This window comes from Nicotiana tabacum, chromosome 2 (genome assembly GCF_000715075.1).
Source record: "Nicotiana tabacum cultivar K326 chromosome 2, ASM71507v2, whole genome shotgun sequence".
In the NCBI taxonomy this organism is placed as follows: Eukaryota; Viridiplantae; Streptophyta; class Magnoliopsida; order Solanales; family Solanaceae; genus Nicotiana; species Nicotiana tabacum.
The window spans coordinates 122,455,575-122,465,070 of NC_134081.1; the positions used below are offsets into that span (position 1 = coordinate 122,455,575).

General features: G+C 41.5%; 1 non-coding gene across 1 annotated transcript; it reads left to right on the forward strand.

Annotated features, from left to right (window-relative positions):
- The first annotated feature begins 835 nt into the window (after positions 1-835).
- Positions 836-916, forward strand: TRNAL-AAG (transfer RNA leucine (anticodon AAG)). Its single transcript has one exon. It is a non-coding gene; the product is annotated as a tRNA-Leu (tRNA).
- Positions 917-9,496: the final 8,580 nt, after the last annotated feature.

Genomic DNA, 9,496 nt, shown 5'->3' on the forward strand with positions numbered 1-9,496 from the left:
AAAGATGGAAACATTTTATTAACTGATGATAACCGCCACTCCACCAAACTTGCTAGTATGAACCAATATGCCAAAATATACAAGTACACATATCTTAGGAATCAACTATCAAAAAAAAAAAAAAAAAAGAAGCAAAGGTGAGAAGAAAGAGATAGTCAGTGAAGTGGAATCAATAAGCTAATTGACATGGATCACGGAGCAACAAGTTACTGCAGAAAGAGAAAAAAAAGGTTCATTTTTTACGTGTTTCTCTAGGTCCAAAAACTGGGACTTAGTAATCAGTTGAGCAACGCTCATTAATACTCTTCAGTAAGGTCGACCATTGCTTAAATCAAAATTTATTATTTTATTTCTAAATGTATTATTTACTCCATGCGCCCCATTTTACGTGACACTCCTTGTTTAGTCCGCACAAAAATTGACATTTTTCTATTTTGGAAACCTTGTGGTCCGGCTCTTCCCCGGACCCCGCGCATAGCGGAAGCTTAGTGCACCGGGCTGCCCCCTATTTTGGAAACATTTAATCATGCTATCCCTATTATTTTACCCTTACTAACAAGACTGGTTGGAAACTCCATTTGATATAAAAGCTGATCTTTTACTATGACAGAGAAAGATGAACACTTGGAACTATTACCAACTCTCAATAATTAATTTGCATATATTTAGCTTGTATGTCAAAAGTGTTTCTTTATTTCTTAAACTCCATGTCCCGTCTAACACTTCACATAAAATGAGACGTATGGAGTAATTGTTTATACACATACACAGATATGTTTGAGATATCACCTAGTGCATCCTCATCAAATTACAATTTTGAAAGCAACTTGCACAAGTTGAGATGGCCGAGTTGGTCTAAGGCGCCAGATTAAGGTTCTGGTCCGAAAGGGCGTGGGTTCAAATCCCACTCTCAACAAATATCGTGTTTTCACAGTGGTTGGGGAGTTCTCTCCAGACTACTAGGTTCAAGGGTTCAATGCTGGTAAATAGTCTCAAAAAAATTTGAAAGCAACTCATCATCACGAATATTATATTGTGCTTTATAGAATAGATATCACGGAATCACATTCATACTCCTAGAAACAAATTGGCCTCAATTCTTTCTCTTTGATGTTTCTAACAATTAGGACAAAAACCTGCATGCCATTGGACAATAAGCATGCAGGATTCAGTCTTCACTTTTGATAGAATATTGTAGATAGACTAAACTACAGATCACCAAACTACGATTGATGGTATAAACAGAGGGACAAAGAAACATCAGGGAGGAAGGATAAAAATACCTCGCTCTCAAGAGCACCTCCAGCTGTTCCCCTAAGTTCAGGATCTATAGAAAGTAATATGTCCAGTAACCTCACGGCAGATGGAGGAAGATCCTTAAATGTTTCCCCAATACGCCGTCTGTAAGGATGTATCGGTTTAAATACTGTCATGTACGCGAGGTGACGAGTACGTACTTGGTTTATATGTACAAAATATTTTGAGTTAAAGTGAAGCATATTGTGTAGTAAATTAGATAACTGTTGGCATATGTTTTATCATCTATTTGTCGTGCCTAAATCCTTGTTGTTGACTCTGTTGTTATATGAAAATTTGATGTGATTGTTATTTGATTATTTATGAAATTTCGTGAATTTGCTGGTTTGATAATTATTGGAATTTAATTTTATTTTGGATTTTTTCCTCTGTAAATAATTAATTAAATGAGCTTAAGAAGAGGTGTTTATATAATTATTGAAAATTTGGAGTTAATGAAGGCTTTGCTTTATATTGAGTAATTTCTATCTCTGTTGATTGTTTTTGTGTAGAGCCTTCGGCTATTTGTTGTGAAATTAATTGACTTGGTTGTATCTTTGGAATTTTGGTTGTAGCCATTGGGCAAATTGTGATATGAATTGATTTTGTTATGTTGCTGTGATAATTTTCCGTGTAAATTGTTATGTTGTGTTAATTATTATTTTGAAGATATAAGTGTGGCATTTCACTGTTGATATTATGTGGGTATAAGGGTGGCATTTCACTGTGGTTGTGTTTGTTGGAATATTGTCTGGGCGGAACGATAAGGGTGGCAATATGAGCGATAAGGGTGAATATTGATATTGTCTGGGCGGAGCGATAAAGGTGGATGTAGGAGTGATAAGGGTGGCAATAGGAGCTATAAGGGTGGCTATTATCAGGGACGATATGTGATGATGTGGGGTTGTGGGGTTGATGATTTTCATGTGATGTTGTGATATTCTTGTGTTTATTTTTATACCTTATGCAATTTTTCTTGTTGTTGGTAAATTGATGACAATCTGATTTATGTTGAAATTGAGAGCATGTGGCTATTGCCAGGCGGATTATAAAATGAAATGTGGGCACGAGGTGCCATGAGTAAATAATGAGGATATTGGCATGTGAATTGTCCGTGCAGTTGTGATATGAATTGTGCACACGAGGTGCTGTGATTAAATAATAATGATATTTGGCACGTGAATTGTCCGTGCAGTTGTGATATAAAATGAGGGAATGAGGTGCCGGGGAAATATGATAATTCAATTATGGGCACGAAGTGCCGTGGAAATATAAAAAATGGGTTGAGACCCGTGTTTACGAAAAATATGGAAATGGGATGAGACCCGTATTTTTATGATTATGAAACGAGGTGTCACATGGTGACTTTTTAATTGAAAGCATTATATTCAAAATGTTTATTTGAGAGGATTTTTATGTAGAAGGTATTATATGAAAGAATTATATGTGAAAGGTAATTATTTGAGAAAATTATATTTTAAAGAGAGTTATTTGAAAGAATTATATGTGAAAGATATTTATTTGAAGGATTTGATTTATTGTGTGTAATTGTATTTATTAATTGTTGAGCAAAATTAATGGCATTCTTGTTGTCTACTGTGCATATTAGTGGTTGTTTTATGTTGCCCTTATTGTTATCTACTTCCTATTATTTTGTATATTATATTGCACATACTATTAGACTAGTGAGTGTCTTGACCGTACCTCATCTCTACTCCACTGAGGTTAGTCTTGATACTTACTGGATACCGACCGTGGTGTACTCATACTACACTTCTGCACATTTTTGTGCAGAGCCATGTATTAGAGTTATTGGACTTGAGAAGAGTTAAAGCGGGATCGTAAGGATTCAAGGTAGAGCTGCTTGGTCGTCGCAGTCCCTTTGAGTCTTTTCATTTCATTGTACTGTTAATTTTTAATCAAACAGTATTATATATTAGGTCCTCATGATCATTCCATGTATTCAGTTAGAGTTCGTGACTCAGTACTACCAGTCTTAGGAGGTTGTACATTCATATTTTTTCCGCTATTAGTTTTGGTTACTTATTTAATTAAAAAAACAAACTCCAAAAATGTAATTGAAATTGGCTTACCTAGTCTTAGAGACTAGGTGCCATTACGACGCCTGTGGTGGGATTTTGGGTCGTGACAGGAATATTGAAATCTAGAGCTCTAGGTTCATAGGTTCTACGAGTCATGAACGAGTCTAGTAGAGTCTTGCGGATCAGTACGGAGATATCTGTACTTATCTTCGAGAGGCTACAGAACTGTTAGGAAATTTCCATTTATTTCATTCCTGTCGTGCGGAATTTGTTGAATATGGAATTTGAACCTTTGTATCTCCATTCTCTCATAGATGGTGAGGAGACGTACTACTAGGTTAGCTGAGCAGGCATTCACACATACTGCTAGGGCCGCAAGAGGCGGGCCGAGGTAGAGGTCGAGGAAGTGCACGTGCTGCGACTAGAGCACCTGTCAGAACAACAGTTGAGGAGCCACTAGTAGCTCCAGTTGGGGGACAGGTACTAGAAGCACCTGTTGTTACGCCAGGACTTCAGGAGACTTTAGAACAATTCCTGAGTATGTTTGGTACATTAACATAGGCGGGATTGATCTCTGTTGCACCAAACATTCCGTAGATTAGGGAAGTAGCTCAGACTACTACCAAAACTCCAGAGCAGCAGGTTCACGTTGGACAGGTTTCGGGTGTAGTACCGGTACAACCTGTTATTCTGGTTTGGCCTAAGGTTAGGCCCGAGACATCAAAAGAAGAACAAAAGAGACTTGAAAGGTTTAAGAAATATGATCCACCAACTTTCAGTGGAACAGATACAGAGGATGCATAAGGATTTCTGGAAAATTGTCACCGTATTCTCCGCACCATGGGTATTGTGGAAGTTAGTGAAGTTTCCTTTACTACATTTCAACTACCAGGCGCAGCGTATCGGTGGTGGCAAATCCATGAAGAAGGTAGACCAGCCGATGCCATACCACCAACTTGGTCTCAATTTTCGAAAATATTCTTGAAAGAGTTTGTTCCCCAGACTCTCAGAGATGCGTGGCACATAGAGTTTGAACGGTTGCGTCAGGGCACTGTGACAGTGTCAGAATATGCTATCAGGTTCAGTGAGTTAGCCCATCATGTACCTATCTTAGTTCTTACAATCAGAGAACGGGTCAGCAGATTCATTGAGGGGCTCGATTATGATATTAAAATATGCATGGCTCGAGAGTTGCAAACTGATGCTCCATTTCAACAAGTTGTGGAGATTCCAAGGAAGATTGAGGGTGTTTTAGGCGAGGAAAGGGAGTCTAAGGAGGCCAAAAAGGTCTCAAGATATGGAGGGTTCAGTTTACTCTTCAGCTAGAACCTATTATAGTGGAGGCTCGAGAGGTTGGTCAGCTCAGTCCGCACATCAGATTACTCGGAGTGCTCCAGTTTACAGTGCACCGGTGATACGAGATTCTTACAGTGGTTATTCTAGTTATCCAGCACAGACTTAGTACGAGCAGCCGCGACCTCAAAGGGGTTGTTATGAGTGTGGTGATACTATGCATATCATGAGAGATTGTCCCAGACTTGGGAGGGGTGGATTTCATCTGAACACTCCATCCACAAGCTTTATTCCAGTTGATACTCCACATGCACAATCAGCTAGAGGTGGAGGACAGGCGGGTAGTAGGCACTTAAGAGGTGGAGGCCCGACCCATTGATTTAATCACTATGATTTGGCTGAGGCCAATACACCAGATGGTGTTGTTACAGGTACGATCCTGATTTTATTATAAAAGGATATTTTCCTTAATTTGATTCGGTTCTGAATATTGAGGTGAGTCCTCCTATTATGCTCCACTTATGGGTGAGCTTCGTAAATTTGTGACCCACTTATATGTTTATCCCTGTTGGGAGATTTGAAGGTGTGAGCCCGTGTCTGTCATTTTATTTTTGGTACACCATTGAGGGCTATTATCACGACCCCAATTAACCCTCCGTAAGGTGTCGTGATGGCACCTAGTCTTTATGACTAGGTAAGCCTACTATTGCAAAACATATAAAGGAAACACAACATTTTAAGGATAAACAACATATTATAAATAGCCAAGAGTAGTACCACTCGGCATATACAAAATAATTTCCCAAAACCCGGAATATCACTAAGTCACAAGCTTCTATAATCTATGTAGCTCTATACTAAAGTCTAAAGATAATAAGGAAAGTCTCTAGACGAGGGAGTAGAAGGGGACTTCGAAGATTTGCGGACGCAAGCAGAAATACCTTGAAGTCTCCTAGAATCAGCAACACGCACTAACTCCAAGGCTGAAAGCTCGTACCTGGATCTGCACACGAAAAACATGTGCAGGAAAGGGCATGAGTACACCACAATGGTACCCAGTAAGTGCCAAGCCTAACCTCGATCGAGTAGTGACAAGGTCAGGTCAAGGCCCTACCGGAGTAAATATAATAAATTAAATAGTAAAAGATATAAGTAGAATTTACGGTAACATAGTTAAAGAAATTCTCGAAAATTTAACAGTTAAGGGAGCCCTCGGCTCAAAACAAGGTAAACACAGTGGGAAATCTCTCGGGATACCGTCCCGTAGTTTCAAATAAATATGCAGTACAAGGGGATCTCCCGGAATACGTCCGTAGTCCCAAAGTAAATATGCAGTGCTGGGGGATCTCCCGAAATACGTCCTTAGTCCCAAAGTAAATACGCAGTACATGGGGATCTCCCGGAATACGTCTGTAGTCCCAAAGTAAATATACAGTACAGGGGGATCTCCCGGAATACGTCCGTAGTCCCAAAGTAAATATGCAGTACAGGGGGATCTCCCAGAATATGTCCGTAGTCCAATTTTAAATATGCAACGCAAGATGAAATGATAGGTATGACATCGAGTTATAGAGTTTATACTAGACACAGATAAGGCAAATAAGGACTTAACTGAAAATGACGCACAAAATGTCAATTAGGTAGTTAAAACACGTAAGCATGCTTTTCTAGTCTAAACTACACAATTAAACATATTAGTACAATTAAAAAGAGAAGCAATTTATGATTTAAAAAGGTTAAACATGATTTTTGCAATAATAGCCCGTGTACGTACACGTCACCTTACGTACACGGCGCCCACACACCAAATAATATCAAGATATCCTAAGTGGAAAGTCCCCAACACAAGGTTAGGCAAGCCACTTACTTCGAACCGCTCAAATCAACTTGATATCACGTTCTTGCCACGAGTATCCGACTCCAAATGGCCCGAATCTATTCAAAACAGTACAATACCATCAATACGCGCTAATAGAATGAATCCCACAAGAAAAACTACAAAATTAGGCCAAAACCTGAAATTGGCTCAAACCCGGCCCCCGGGGCCCACGTTTCGAAACCCACCAAAATTCACGAAACTAGAAAGCTCATTCACTCACGAGTCTAACCATATCAAATTTACTAAAGTCTGACACCAAATGGTTCTCCAATCCACAATTCAAACTCCCAAATCCCTAGTCTCCAATTTCCACCTAAAATACACATTAACTAGGTGGGAAAATACATGGCAGGGCAAGAGTATTGACCAAAAATAAGCACAAGGAACTTACCTCAAGAAATGCCTCAAAAATCACCCCAACCCAAGTTTGCAAAGCCAAAAATGATAAAAATCGCGATACCCTTCGGTTTTAATCACTGCCCAGGTATTTCCACACCTGCGGAACCTGGGCTCGCACCTGTGGGTGCACTTGTGCGGAAAATGTGCGCATCTGCGCAACTCACTTACCCCCCTCTGCCTTCGCACCTGCAATGAAAAGACCGCACCTGCGCGCTCGCGCCTGCGGACAACCTTTCCGCTTCTGCGCATCTTGTGCATTTGCGAACAGCCTTGTGCATTTGTGGGCATCACAGATGCAGAACTTCCTCGCACCTGCGACCCCAGTCCAATTCTCGACTTTCTCGCATCTGCACCTACAAGTCTCGCTTCTGCGAGGGACTCCCCACCGCAGGTGCGAAAACACCAGAACGAGCAAAAGAAATCAGAAATTCCTCTAAGTCTAAGCTTTCACCCGTTTAGCATCCGAACACACCCGAGGCCCCCGGGACCTCGACCGAACATACCAACCAATCCTAAAACACCATACTAACTTAGTCGAGCTCTCAAATCCCATCAAACAACGCAAAAATCATGAATCACCCTCCAATTCAATTTTAAAGAACTTAAAACATCAAAATTTTACAACCGATGTCGAAACCTATCAAATCACGTCCGATTGACCTCAAATTTTGTGCACAAGTCATAATCAACATTACGGACCTACTCCAACTTTCAGAATCAGAAAACGACCCCGATATCAAAAATTTCCACTACCGGCCCAAAACTCCAAAAATTTGACTTTCGTCATTTCAAGCCTAAATGAGCTACGAACCCCCAAAACACAATCCGGACATGCTCCTAAACCCAAAATCACCTAACGGAGCTAACGGAATAGATGGAATTCCATTCCGGAGTCGTCTTCACATAGTTTTGACTACGGTCCAAATCCTAAGGCTTAAGCTCTCATTTAGGACTAAGTGTCCCAAAACACTTCGAAACTCAAAACCAATCATCCCGGCAAGTCACAATAGTAGAAAAAGATTTGGGGGAAACAGTTAATAGGGGATCAGGGCTATTACTCTCAAAATGACCTGCCGGGTCGTTACATCCTCCCCCTCATAAAACAATCGTTCGTCCTCGAACGAGTATAAAGACATACCTGAAACTGTGAAAAGATGAGGGTACTGGCTGCGCATATCCTGCTCGGTCTCCCAAGTCGCCTCCTCGACCGACTGACCCCTCCACTGGACCTTTACTGAAGCAATATTCTTTGACATGAGCTTTCTGACATGCCTGTCCAAAATGGCTACTAGCTCCTCAACATATGATAGATCTTTGTCCAACTGGACAGACCTGAAATCCAATACATGAGTCGGATCACCATGATACTTTCGGAGCATAGACACGTGGAATACCAGGTGAACTCCTGCTAGGCTGGGAGGCAAGGCAAGCTCATAAGCAACCTCCCCAACTCGCCGCAATATCTCAAAAGGACCAATGAACCTCGGGCTCAGCTTGCCCTTCTTCCCGAACCTCATGACACCCTTCATAGGCGATACCCGAAGCAAGACCCGCTCACCAACCATAAATGCCAAATCACGAACCTTACGGTCTGCATAACTCTTCTGCCTGGACTGGGCTATGCGAAGTCTCTCCTGAATCACCTTCACCTTAACCAGGGCATCTTGGACCAAATCTGTACCCAACAATCGGCCTCGTCCTGGTCAAACCATCCCACTGGGAACCGACACCGCCTACCATACAAAGCCTCATACGGTGCCATCTGAATGCTGGACTGGTAACTGTTATTGTAAGCGAACTCTGCAAGTGGAGAGTATCGGTCCCATGACCCTCCAAACTCCATCACACAGGCACGGAGCATATCCTCAAGAATCTGAATTATACACTCGGACTGCCCATCCGTCTGAGGGTGAAAGGCTGTGCTCAACTCCACCCTAGTACCCAATTCCTGCTGTACGGCTCTCCAAAACTATGATGTGAACTGTGTACCTCTGTCTGAAATGATGGATACTAGAATACCATGAAGGCGGACAATCTCTCTGATATAAATATCAGCCAACCTCTCCGAAGAGTATGTAGTCAGCACCGAAATGAAATTGGATGACTTGGTTAGCCGATCCACGATCACCCAAATAGCATCGAACTTTCTCAAAGTCCGAGAAAGTCCAACCACAAAGTCCATGATGATCCGTTCCCACTTCCACTCTAGGATCTCCAACCTCTGAAGTAATCCACCCGGTCTCTGATGCTCATATTTAACCTGCTGATAGTTGAGACACTTGGCCACAAACCTAACTATATCCTTTTTCATTCTTCTCCACCAATAGTGCTGCCTCAAGTCCTGGTACATCTTCGTGGCACCCGGATGAATGGAGTACCGCAAGCTATGGGCCTCCTCAAGAATCAACTCCTGAAGCCCATCTACATTGGGCACACAGATCCGACCCTACATCCTCATCACACTGTCATCACCAATAGTCACATCTCTAGAATCACCTCGCCGAACCCTGTCCTAAAGAACTAGAAGATGAGGATCATCATACTGGCTCTCCCTGACACGGTCATAAAGAGAAGATCGAGCAACCAC